Raw genomic sequence first — 13,278 nt, 5'->3', positions numbered from 1 at the left:
TGTGTGTGTGTGTGTGTGTGTGTGTGTTTTTTATCTCCCACTCTTTGAGGGTATCAGCACACAACGCTGCTGTCTCCTCCAGGTATGTAGGTGTGATTTACAGAGTAGATGCCTCACTCATGCACATACGCAAAATCCAACCTCTTCCTCTGCTCCAAAGCAGCTAGAATATTCTATACTGTGTTACACAGTCCGAGGTGAAATAAGAAGAGATGGAGAGAAAAAATAAACTTCAACTGTTACCAGAACTATTTTCTACTGCAAAAACGATCTCTATGTAAATTGTTGATAAGAGTGTTTGATGGATTATCAGGGAGGTTATTTATGGAAAGACATGTTGCCAATGATTTCTTAATTTTTCAATCCCGTAAGGACTACAAACTAAATACCATTAACCTCCATTGAACTGAATGGCAGCAGAAATCTTAGAGAAAGATACCTTTAAACCTGGAATTATCTGCATGGCTATAGATACCACAAGAGGTAAGAGAAAAACATGTTTTCCTTTGTTTAATTATGGTAAACTAACCCTTCAAAAAAGGGTTAGGGTTGGGTTTAAAAAAAAAGAAATTCATGACCTCATCACAACTATACGTACTAAAGAGAAGAATATCAACAGCCTTTATGTGGCTTCCCAATCCCATGATGCTCTCTGTCATCTGAAAGAGCAACTTGCTGCTCTCGGCCTCTGAAAAGCTCACTGCGGTCCGTTTGCAGGAGGAGTTGTAAGGAAGGCGCACTCGCAGGTCAACATGGAAAAGACCCCCTATATGCAAGGACCGTGTGGCGGTTCTGCCGCTGGCTCGCTCGCTATAGCCCGGCATGGAACGGCACTCATGAATAATGCACGGGGACATCTGCCACCCCTGAATTATAGATCTGTGGAGGCCCAGCATATGGGAACAGCCCAGCGAGTGCTAATGGCTAACTCACCATGAGAAATATATGGGTTGAAGACATGTGAGTGATAGTCGGGTCATGCAACCTTTAAGTCATGCGAGTGTGCGGTGGATTGTAAATGTGATTACTTAAATGTACGCATGTGTGTTTGTCTATCTGGAATGAGCGAAAGGCTCCAATGGACAAACAAGTTAATAGAACCACAAAGAAAGCATCCAAATTAGCAGACAAACACACAGGTGTGGTTTTTTTGAGCAAGGCACAAAATAAACATGTTTCAGGGAGGATGTTGAATTCAAGACTTTCCTCACGGTAAAAACTGACCAGAGCAATCCCATACAGGAATCAAAAACTCATTGTTACATTACAAGCTTTTTATTAGCCAAATTTAGCTAAACCAATGCATGTAGTTTTAAAATAGCCTCAGAAACCCTCAGTCTATTAGCAATGGCTAATGCCTTTTATGTAGGCTTCCTCTTGCTGAAGTGCAGCTGCTCGAATATTCTATACTCTCTGGTTTTAAAGAAGCAGAGACGGGACGGGACGGGGGGTTGGAGGCGTGGGGGGGTTCTTCCAGTCAAGCAGGAGGCCCGGTCTACCGGGGACCAGTTCGATCTCCGCCTTTCTCTCCAGGATTATCCTCTTATCAGCGCCGCTAAAGCCGGGCTAAGAAGCGCCAGTAATTAGCCTATCTTTAATTAACGAGCACCTCGTTCCAAAACCACCCACGGTCCATGTAGGCTCCTGCTTGGAAGGCAGTCAGTGCGGCGTAGAGATGAGCAGACTTAATCTTGTTTTTGTCTCAGTAAGAGAAAGTGAACGTGTAGAAAAGGCCAAAGTTCATCTTCAAGAAGTCGCAGCATGCAGAACGTCCCTCACGCTTGCACCCTCGCAAACAAGCCTTTCTACACCACAGGTTTCAAAGGGAATCCTACCACCCACCACTGTTCCACTTTGTTGTGCATCTGTGTGTGTGTGTGTGTGTGTGTGTGTGCGCGCATCTGTGTGTGATGTGTTTGTGTGTTCATTTAAGTGTATACTCAAGTGTAAGGATTACTGCACTGAAATTCTGCAACCACTCACCATCAGTGTGTGATAGACTTGAATTTCCAGGCGTACTTAAGCCTCCTCCGAATCTACAATGGAAGCACATGTAGGTGAAGATGAAGGACCGAAATCACCTTCGTGAGCCTCAATGGAGTTTACAAGGTAAAACGTTCACAAGCCCACTCCACCCCGCCACTTTTTAGAGAAGCCTCTAGACTGGAATAAATAATATATACGGTTGCATACATTTGAATACTTTCAATGAACTGACACGGAAAATAACACAAACTTCAGTGCAATTGGTTTACTAATGACGGCGCTAAGAGAATCAGAGGGAGGACCGGGTCATCTGAAGGAGAGTGAAAGCAAGATGACGGCCAGAAGATGAAAAGAGACAAGGGAAGACGGGGAGAAACAACACCAATGGTGCCCTGGTCTGGCCTGGCCTGGCACCACCGAGGAGGAGGGGCTGCGGCGGCCCCAGCATGCATACATTAGCAGTGCTTAGGCGCACTAATTGCTTCTCACTTAGACAAATCTCCTGCAAATCACGGCTGCGCCGCCAGCACTGCCCAGGCCCCCCCGGGAAGGAGAGACGGCAGGCAGGCGGACGAACGAGAGGCAGAGGAGGAGGAGGAGGAAGAGGAGGGGGGGGTCGCGAGTGGAGCGTGTGTACCAGAGGCGCCTCGGAGCAGGATGGAGGAGGAAGGAGAGGAGGAGGAGGAGGAGGAGGAGGAGGAAGGGGGCGCTCCCAAGAGAATGGAGAGAAACGAAGAGAGAGAGAAAAAAGCTCCAACACTTCAAGAGCGCCTCTTTCTCTCTGCTCATCCATAGTCCAGGCTGAGTGCCCCCCCCCCCCCCCCCCCCCCCGCCCCTCTACCAGCTCTCAGATCTCTGCTCTGCCCCCTTGCTCGCCCCTCCTTTCTCTCTCGCTCTCCCTCGTTCTATAGAAAAGTGGAGGAAAGATGAAACTCTACAAAGAGGAAAAGAAAAAAAAAGAAAAGAAAAATCAATAACACAGATGGATAGCTGGATAACAGGGTCCGGCATGCTTCGGCGGTGAGGCAATCCAGAGGGTGCCCACACAACTTCCACACAGGCGGAGAGACGGGCAAAAACAAGGCGCTGGGAAGAGGGTGGTAATCAGCCTCAGGAAGCTAACATCACCCGCAACACACCAGTACACACACATACTACAATATATGGCCGCACGCATACGCCGACATATAGACGTGAGGGCACACGCTAAATATAAACAACAGCATCTACAGAAGCACTATCCTATCCTAACTAAACAATAATAGCTGTCAGGTAACCTGAGGTGAAAGAAGACAATAACATAGATATTATACAAAAGATCAACATCATAGAAGGGTCTGTATGATTCTACGAGGGTTATTTGAGACATTGGGTGGCTAAAGGCAACATTTCGCGTTAGCTGTGGCTTAAAGTACCACAGGGCCTCATCAAGAACAATGCATACGATACACTGCAAAAACATTGCCTGCATTTAAGCATTCATTACCGAGACAGGAGAGCAAGTAGCTGGAGCTAATTCACCCGAGTATATTTCTGTGTTACCTTTTATGAGTTTGTGTAGTTATCAGTCTGTAAAACTTGTTCAGCTCCGTTAGAGGGAGCGCACACAGCCCTGCAGACATTGAAGGGTGGACAGGTCAGAGACACAGTGGGTTGTTGTCATACTTTAATCCAACAGAATTACACTCAGGAGAGGAGAGGGCCTGCCGCTAGTCCTCACCAAAAAAAAAAAAAAAAAGTTTGCTTCCACTCAACTAAAAAACTGAAGCGTAACTTCCAGGAATTGTCTACCTCAAAGACAATCACATGATTAGCTCGAGTTTTCCAAAGGTTTCCTGACACAGAACGACCTCCGGTCACTCAGACCTCTGTGTCCTCTGGTCAGGTGTGGGGTGACATCACCCTCACCCCTCACTGCCGCACGGCTTTTCATTGTTAGATTAGCCTAATCCTGTTTATTGTTGGACAACAACATTAAACCTAGCATTTATAATCAAACAATAAAGTGTGGAAGGTACCTCCTGTCATCTTAATATAAATGCATGAACATGCTTGGATGTAGTTTTGGATGAAGGTTAATATTTACTTTACTCTTGATTCCTATTCAAATTACTTACATTAGAAATATAAGCAGCACCAACAACATGGTAGCTTATACCATTCAATCGTGAATAGAGCATTTTATGGATTAAATATATATATACACAGTAAAAAGAGGAAGAACCAATTGTCTTCTATCAGTCTGTGATCAAAATTGAGCTTTAAAGTTCTGATGTAATGAAGCAAAAAGGTAAATATGGTGTTAATCTCCACTTTAAGCCTGCATGGCATCCGGCATGTTATGAAAGATTTGTCACTAATGCAACGTCAACTGGTTGAATCAATGCAAGCTTGCTTCATAAAACCGAATCAAGTGAATTAAGCAGCGCTAACTGATAATAGGACTGGATTATAGTTAGTGTTTGTTGTAAAACCCTCAGTGGCCCACGCTGGAAAATATCAAATGGAGGCCAAGGATGCAGGAAGTCTCCTAGTAATAGTCAGGTCTAGTGATATCTCATATCTAATGTGGAAACAAATTGTTAGTGGTAATATATACTGTGTGTGTGTGTGTATATATATATATATATATATATATATATATGTGTGTGTGTGTGTATCTTACTGTACCTTGTGACTACCATCTAGATTAGAATGTATGTTGGTTGAGGTGTCAGGTCAGATCAGCTGGTCTTTCCTCCCAATGCAACTGTAGGAGAGGTGAAAGGGCAAAGACTTCACCATAATGAATGTCAATGATGACGACCCTCATCCCCCCCACACACACATCAGAGACATAAACATGCAAAAACACACACACACACACACAGATTCCGCCCCGCTTTCCTCCTACAGTCCAATCTTTGTGGAAATTACTGTAATTGTCTCTTGGGCATAGCGGTGATTTTCTGACTCGGCAAAAAACCATACGACTGTTAGGTGGCCACATTAAAATGTACCTCTGAGAGTCGATTGAAGCCCGTTACAATCAGTTTCAGACAAATGCATAACAATTCTTTGGTTATGAACACATTCTATTGCATGGAAATCATTTCTTCACTTTCATCATTTGATAAGCTTGAATTCAAATACTCCGTTCGCTGAGTAAAAAAGGGCCGAGATGTTGTGATGACGGATAGGTGGAAGTGAATCGTTTGAATTGAATTCCATCCATTGAAGTCATGTTTAGGCTACAGAACTGTGGATGGGAGAGCTGAAACTAACTGGCAGTCAGAGTCCAGTACAGTTAAAGCACTTGAATGTTGTCCAGTAATAACAAGCCAACATGCTATTACTATAACTCATGAAGGACACCGGTTAGGAAGGCGATGATGAATGCAATTCATGAATTCAAGCCAACTAATTATATTTAATCAACAAAAAACATTTAAAGCGTTTATGATTGTTTTCCTTTTCATAGCTGAAACCTCCAATTATGCAGTTTACAGGGTCTTCACTCAGGTGATAAACCACCAGCACCACCTACTGTGCGCTGTAATGCTGGCATGAGGGTTTCCTGGTTATCATCTACGCTGAATGGCAACAAGCGCAAACGCACCAAAAACTAAAACATTTGGTTAGCGCTCCATCTGGTGGAGAGAAACAGACAGCTCACCTACCCGCTGTCACAGAATATTAATGATGTATACTCAAACACTGACGCACAGATATTGTGAATAAAAGCTCAACTATATACAGTATATTGAAATATAAAAATGTATACGGTAATAGAATAACATAAATGCTGAAATATGTATGCTATGTGTTGAGAGACACGATATGTGGTGAAATATTGTTCCACAGTCATTTTGAAGACTGAGCTCTGCAAAATGGGGGTTATTCCCAGATTTTTATTTAAATTTGTTTCAAACAATACCAATACTAAAGTCATTTTTCAAGGAGTTAAATAAACGTACGTACTGGAATAAAAATGTGGTGCTGAAATGGGAAGACTTTAAAAAGGCAGGAGGAAGATGACGGGTTTTTCTCCCCCTTTCCTCTTATGATTTATGTTGTAAACATGTTATAAAAACCTGTGTTATTATTTATCTACGTATTTATAATTGTAATAATACTTATTGTTATGCGTGATGTGAATGTGTGAATAGTAATTATAGTAGCAGGATATTCACACACACACACATACAGTGTAACGTTATAGTAACGTTAGGCCTCAGGATCCAGGAAGCTAAATACTTGTTTCTTTAGCTAACGCTACATTAAGAAATATCCAGTCCAGTTATCGTACTTTCATATAACCTGAATGTCAGAGTAGTGACTGGCCGTCTTTATGTCAACGTGAATATCGTAACCAGGCCTGCATGAATGAAAGGCATATATTTGTTTTGTACGTTACACGTGCGGATATCAGTTAACATTAACCAGCAGTTTTGTATTTACCGTGACCATGTTTCCTACAAATGTTGTAGATTACAGTAAAAAGAGCAATATTTACTTGTAAAAAGTACAATATTTGCCTCTTTAGACATCAACAAGGTAACATTTTTAGAGGCTCCCTGTTTTTCCTTTAAAGGTGAGCAGGATTTATTTATCTCACAACTGGACTTTGTTTCATCACAGTGAAGCAGCGTTTCGCAAACTATACTATTTTATTAAAAACACACTTTACACCTACGTAATATTAGTCGGCTACTCCATGTCAGCCCATTGATTCGTTACATCCGGTCACATGGTGCTTTAGGTCCCTCCTCGTTAGTATAGTGGACAGTATCTCCGCCTGTCACGCGGAAGACCGGGGTTCGATTCCCCGACGGGGAGTAATATTTATTTTCTTTTTTTTGTTGTATTTTTACTATTCTTGTACGTATTTTGGGTAAATAAAAGAACCATAAGTCTGCTAAGCCTGTGGTGAACACTGACAGGAGATTAAAGCTGGAGTTACAGACCTGCTTTAGCTGATTGTAGCTAGTTTCCAAGCTTCATCCCCGAAACGACGCCTCAACTCCGCCTCCATGCTGCTCAGACGCTCTGCATGTTGGGAAGCACAGACCTGTGTGAGCAGCTTCTCTCTGTGATGAAGATGAACAGAAACCCACACAGGAGTCGTCTCACTGGAGCACACCTTCACTCCCTCTCGAGGGTTTCCACAGCACAGAACCTGACCCCAGACATGATTAAATAACGTTAGAAGATTAACCACTGTGGCTGCGTTGTCCAACCTAACGTCGGCTAACGTTAACTAGCAAAGATATTGGTGATTTTAACAGAGCCAAACTAACGTTTTTAGGTTAACGTTAACGTTAATTATCTTCTTCATGTTGGACAGTTATTTGTCTGACTAATAAATGCCTTTATTAGTGTGGTTACTTACCGTTTATCGATAAAGGACAACTCATTGTTTCATTTATTTGACATGTGGACTGTCCACACCTGTTGTGAGCAGGTGATGGGTTAGTTTTCCGGTTAGTTTTCAGTGTAAAATATGCATTCGTTGATTTGTTTTTCTTGATAATGCAAAACAAATGACAGGCTTTTAATGTGAAGGCACAGTCTACATTCTGTGTGAGTCAGTAGAAAGGCTCAACTAACCTTTACCAAATCATGACAAAATATTAGTGCAAAGTAGTAAACTGATGCCGTATCATTAAAAAAAACGTGTTAGATTAAATATAAAGTTATTGTGTGGGCCTATAAATATTCTATTATTTTATATGTTTCTACTTTAAGAATGTTTAAAGTGGCACAAATGGCACTGTAGCCTCAATTAACCTACAGGCCTGCAAATACAGTTATCTTGTATTGGCTGCTCCACGTAGGCTACTATAGCTGGGTGGGTTTATATTTTACACATGATATACCATGGTAGAAAAGAATAGTTGCTGGATGTTAATATTTATTGAATTGCTTTGTGGGGGAAATGCCTTTGGAAATCATTAAATTAAGTCACTAGAAAATCTATTGGAAAGCATTTCAGATGCAATAGAACTGTATATAAGTATACGAGAGTAAATGTTAGCTTTTGTTTACAATTAAGGGTGCATAAACTGCATAAACAAGACTCTACACAAGAGAAATAATAAATTGCCTGAAAGATTGACGCCTTTCCCAACAGGGCTGCATAACAGGTGCCCCTCTAAAATCCTGTATTTTCTGTTGATAGAAGAGCTCGGGGAAAAACAACTTTCTATTATGCTTTGTTGTCCTCTCTGTGTCACTTAAATACTCTATACATTTTAAAACAAACCTGATTTGTCAGGATTCTGCTCTGGCACCCTCTGCTGGTCGATAACTACTGACAACCTCTGGCAACAACAACAACAACGTCAACAGAAACAACAAATATGTGAGGTCACAATAAGCTGGAACATGATATATACAATAAACCCTTTGTTTCTACAGGATACTTTTAAATAGCATATCTATAATTAATATATATATTATTATAATTTAAACATGAATTCCTCTGTGGAGCCTGGCACGTGTAAATGCCCTCAATCCTGATCAACAGTTGCAGTGTAGTTATATACAAAAACTCCTGGCTAATTTGGGTTGTACAATAAAACAAGCACATTGTATTTTTTTAAAATTTAAATATTTTTCACTCATCTTTTGTTCCTGCAGTTGCACCTCCTCTTTACTGCCACCCACACGTAAACACACAAAGTTATACAAAACTGCAGTACAATAAATAAACAACCTAAATAAATATGATCTTCTTTTGAGACACTTTTTCCCAATGTAACCTTATTTCTCTATAGCTGCACTTCATGTTGTCACACAGTGAAGTGAGGCGGTGCTGCCGGTTGGTCGGTGCAGGACGAGAGGCCCACTGACAAACAGAGTGTGACGGGTCGGCTCAGCCGAGTCGGGACAGGGAGTCACGCTTACAGCAGAGCTCGAGACAAGGTCGGCCATGATGAGACAGACAAGCAACACTGGTGGAGATTCCACACGATAAGCCTTTGTTCTTGCAGTGGCCTCTCGCTTGGTGTCATCTTCCCTTCATACCCCTTCACAGGCCGCCCTCATATCTCTCCCACACAATCTCAAGTGTTTACCATTTTATTTTATTTGTTTAAGCATTTCTGCCTCCTTGCAGCGTAGCTGGAGAAAGGACATTTTTTCCTTTAATGAGGGCAAGCAGGCAATCCAAGAGACAGCTTTTACTACCTACTTTTATTCATACACTACAGAGACACACACACGCACACACACGAAGAGCAGCTTCCTTGATTTAGGGAGCTTGTACTGTTACGAGTACAGACAGTCAGCAAACCTGCCACACTTGACTCCCACACAGTCACTGAGCTGGTTCTGTCAACAGTGAGTGGGAGAACATGGCAACACAGCGTGCTTGCTAACAGTTAGGAAACCGAGCAAAACACACACACACACACACACAGTGCAAACACAACATTAGCACTGTTTACACATACTGCCTGTTGAAGCTCATATATGCACAGAGCAACTGTGCAAACTGCAATACAACTTACATCAGCATGTGTGTGTGTGTGTGTGTGTGTGTGTGTGTGTGTGTCCACAACAGCTGGTAATTGTAGGAGTAACCGGACTGCATGGGTCAGATGTATGTGTAGAAAAAGTATCTGTGCAATCTGTCAGATTGTTATATGTACAGGAAATACTGCATGCCATGTTAAATACCGCTGCTACTACAATAAAGCAGAGTAATAATTCAACATAACCAAGTGTTTCACATATTTGCCAGAGTTAATTAGTTTTCAGCTAATAATCTGATCATATTTACAGGCAGCAGTAGAGCACTTTGCCAAATCAAATAAAACATGTTCCTGGCAGAAAATTAAAATGAGTCCATAAAATGTGGACTTCTCTTCCTTTTGAAAACATAAAAGTCAAAGTCAACCTTTACATTGTTATTAATTTGATGCACATGTCAGCCGGGGCAAAACTGTGTCTGTTTGCATAAAAATAGAAAAACCTTTCCACAGAGTCGTTTGTGTCTATTTCCACTAGAGGACTCTCTGCACCACTTTCTATCCAAAATAGCATCATGGAGCACATTGTCAGCAGACGTGTTGGAGGGGTTACAGCTCTCCCTCAAGAGGGCAGCCTTGTCAAGTGCCTTTAAATTTGAAATACACCATCCTCTGCTCTCCTTTCATGAATTAATAGCTTACCCACTCACTGTAAAACCTCACACAGTAAAAAGGAAGTAATTGTCACCTTGCAAACATATAAAAAGACACCTAAACAGCAATATTCTTGGAAATATTTTGTTAATTGGCGGGAAATGCACTAAAAGCACACAAAAGATGGAACAGCACATTAACAGAAAGTCAATCAAATAAACTGAATGAAGACAAGCTGTAAAATAGTTTAACTGCAGCCCATGTGGCAGCACTGCGTTGGGCTCAGGCGGCTGTAGCTTGTGTGGTGTGCTCGCTGCTCTTTGTTCTAACCAGAGCATATGCCACAAGCCCTCACTGCTTTTCCTCAACAGCTGCTAAACCCATTAAATCTGCAGCCAGCCACCGGAGTTGAGGGCTTACAGGGAGGGAGGAGGGCTCGACTAAACCACGCACTGTTCCTCCATAACCCCGGGGGCTGCACCAGAGAAATGCTCAACATGGACATAGAAGATCAGGATGAGCGGTGTGCATCCCGCTTGATGCATTTGCTCTGTTTGCAATAGTAAAGACGCGCCTATTCATCAAATAAAATGTAAATCTGATTATTATAATATCATTTCCATCATGTGTTGATATGGTGAGATGATTATCTGGACCGCACATTTGTTATAGTCCAGACTAGAGAAAGTGCAGTCACTTTATTCTACGAAGTGCCTTTGAAGGTGTATTTATGAGCAGTGTGGTGATTATCCAGCGTCCATTCTGCATCATTTAGTGAACTAACACTGCCTGTTTGCTCTGCAGTCCTGCGCCTCAGGCTCTGGAACTCAATGGCTCCCAGTGCTTCTATTTGCTGTGCTGCAGGATATCACAACACCATTCATTTCCAGGCTTCACATCACCTCATTAAACTGACCTGTCCCTCTGCACAGTATTAAAGCTTTATGAAGACTTTCCTTCCTTCGGAAAAAAAAAATACAGTGTACGCCTCTTTTATTTTCGTCTCCATTTGGCTCATTTCGAGGCTCAGTGGTTTACCTGGATTTGCTTCACACCACCATCTCAAGGGGGCTTCAGTTTGCCTATAACCTCACTGCTCTCAGCTGGTGAAAAGCAGCACAGCCGAGGGATTAACCACCGTCTCGGATTAGCAGCCCACTACTGCACCCGAAAGAGGACTTAATGCTCAAATCACAAACACTTCCTACAAACCTCAAAAGATGCTTTATTCATTTGTGTCGTTATAGAGATACCAACAATTTACTGTCATTACATTTTATAATAAATCCGTGCAGAGACAGTACTATATACTAGTACCTCAGTTAAGCTCTGGATCTCTCAGTGTAACACCACATGGTCTATATAAAACTACAGTACTGTAGTATTCTGCGGCATTAAAACTTGCCTTTTAAAATAATAATATAGGGACAAATATGTGTAGCCTTTGTTGAACCAATCTTCATCCCTGTAATGTGGTCAATTGGCAGTTTTCATACTGATAAACTCAAACAGAATATAAGAAATTGCAGCAGAGATATGTTCATTAGCTTCAAGCCATTTTCGCCCACAGTCTTATTATCTTGTGAAATGGAGCAGAAGACATGTGGTGCGGGTAAAGCAATAGGTAAGGAGAAGCAGGCCTCAGTGTAAAGTATGGGATGGCAATTGGTGCTTGAGAGGGTCTATTACTGCTGAATCTTCCAAGAGATGCTATTCCCCCCCCCCCCCAAGATAAATTGTACTCTGCAGCAGGGACACATATTGTGCTTGTCACCTCTTCTTTTGATAACCAAGTGCAAAGGAGGAGGCCTGGAGCAGCATGCATTTAAACACCTTCTTTTGACGGTGCTCGTCCTCGTGGCCTTGAAAGCCACCCCTAACCGCCCGCCGGTGAGTTCATCAGCCTGCAGCCCACAGTTGCGGTCGCAGTCTCTTCCATAGACTCGCACTGGAGATTAATTACACGGCGGAGGTGAGGGCAAAAAAAAACAAAGGCCAATCCATCTGCGTCAGGGCAAGTGGACAGCCCCATGGCACAGCAGGTGTATGCTCCGACATCGCCATCTATCACAGGGACGGACCATTACAACAAACACAAGGTCGGAGTGCTGGCTTTCTCCTCTGGCCCCAAAACCACAGCATGGCACCTCTAAGCCACTTGTTGACCCTCTGAGCACCTTTTCCTTTGCTATCCTATAGTCCTCAGAACAGCAGGGGGGGGGGGGAGGCCAACCCGTTCCCTCTCTGCACAGAAAGCCACTGCTGGGCTACTCCAAGGTAGCAGGCGACCGACAGCGTGCTATCAGTCCTGGCACACAGACTGATGATAGCTGACGAAATAGCTGAGGAGCACGAGCCATTTACTGTCTGTGATTTATTTAGCTTCGATGCTGTTGCTACCCTGAGTCAGGCAGGCTTTATAAAGCCACGGCAGCATGTGTGACAGGCCAGGGTCAAACCTGGGTTATCTGCATGATGAGAGACTGTGTGGAGCTGCTGAGCTACCGCACATTAGGTCAGTCAGTTAATGATTTGGGCATTTGATCCCCAAATCTAATCTGTTGTGCTCATCGCTGAAATTAAGTTACACACAGTGATTGGAATCAGTCCAGTGAACAGAAACTGGTTGATTTGAATAAAATAGTTTTTAATATGCATAATATGAGGAGGAAACAGGAGCGTGTCAATCTTGTGTTTGGCAAAAGTCATGTTTACATCAGTGTGCATACAGGTAACCGCCAAACTAAGCCCATAACACTCAAATATGATTATTCATATTTCATCACTATGCAGAAAAACATGTTACCATTGCTTACTGTAACAACAGCCAAAGAGAAGTGCATTCACACAACAGCCACGACATTTGCTGTGTCCCACTTTCATACATAACTAATTGTATATACAGTATAATAACTGACTTAGTGTAGGCTACTGTTTTTGTTTATATATGCAAACAACGAGATATTATTCACACCAAAGCTTGTCAACCAAAACACAACATTTGGAGAACTTCAAAGATAGACATCAAAATGTCTTTACACGGGTTTAATTGCTATTTTGTTGGTATTTTTCTGAGATATTCCTGGAGATATCCACACTTTGCTTGAATCTGTTCTGTAAGCAGCGCCTCCATTTCCTCATTGTAGGACAATAGCATTCATCAACAGTGATTTAATAGATGTGT

At 42.4% G+C, this 13,278-nt stretch overlaps 1 non-coding gene across 1 annotated transcript; it reads left to right on the top strand.

Annotated features, from left to right (window-relative positions):
* The first annotated feature begins 6,732 nt into the window (after positions 1–6,732).
* trnad-guc (transfer RNA aspartic acid (anticodon GUC)) lies at positions 6,733–6,804 on the top strand. The gene has a single exon. It is a non-coding gene; the product is annotated as a tRNA-Asp (tRNA).
* Positions 6,805–13,278: the final 6,474 nt, after the last annotated feature.

The sequence above is a fragment of the Anarrhichthys ocellatus genome, unplaced genomic scaffold, assembly GCF_004355925.1.
Source record: "Anarrhichthys ocellatus isolate YVR2014 unplaced genomic scaffold, GSC_Weel_1.0 scaffold5, whole genome shotgun sequence".
Classification (NCBI taxonomy): domain Eukaryota; kingdom Metazoa; phylum Chordata; class Actinopteri; order Perciformes; family Anarhichadidae; genus Anarrhichthys; species Anarrhichthys ocellatus.
The sequence above is the reverse complement of the archived record's forward strand: the minus strand, read 5'-3'. Positions and strand labels throughout refer to the sequence as shown.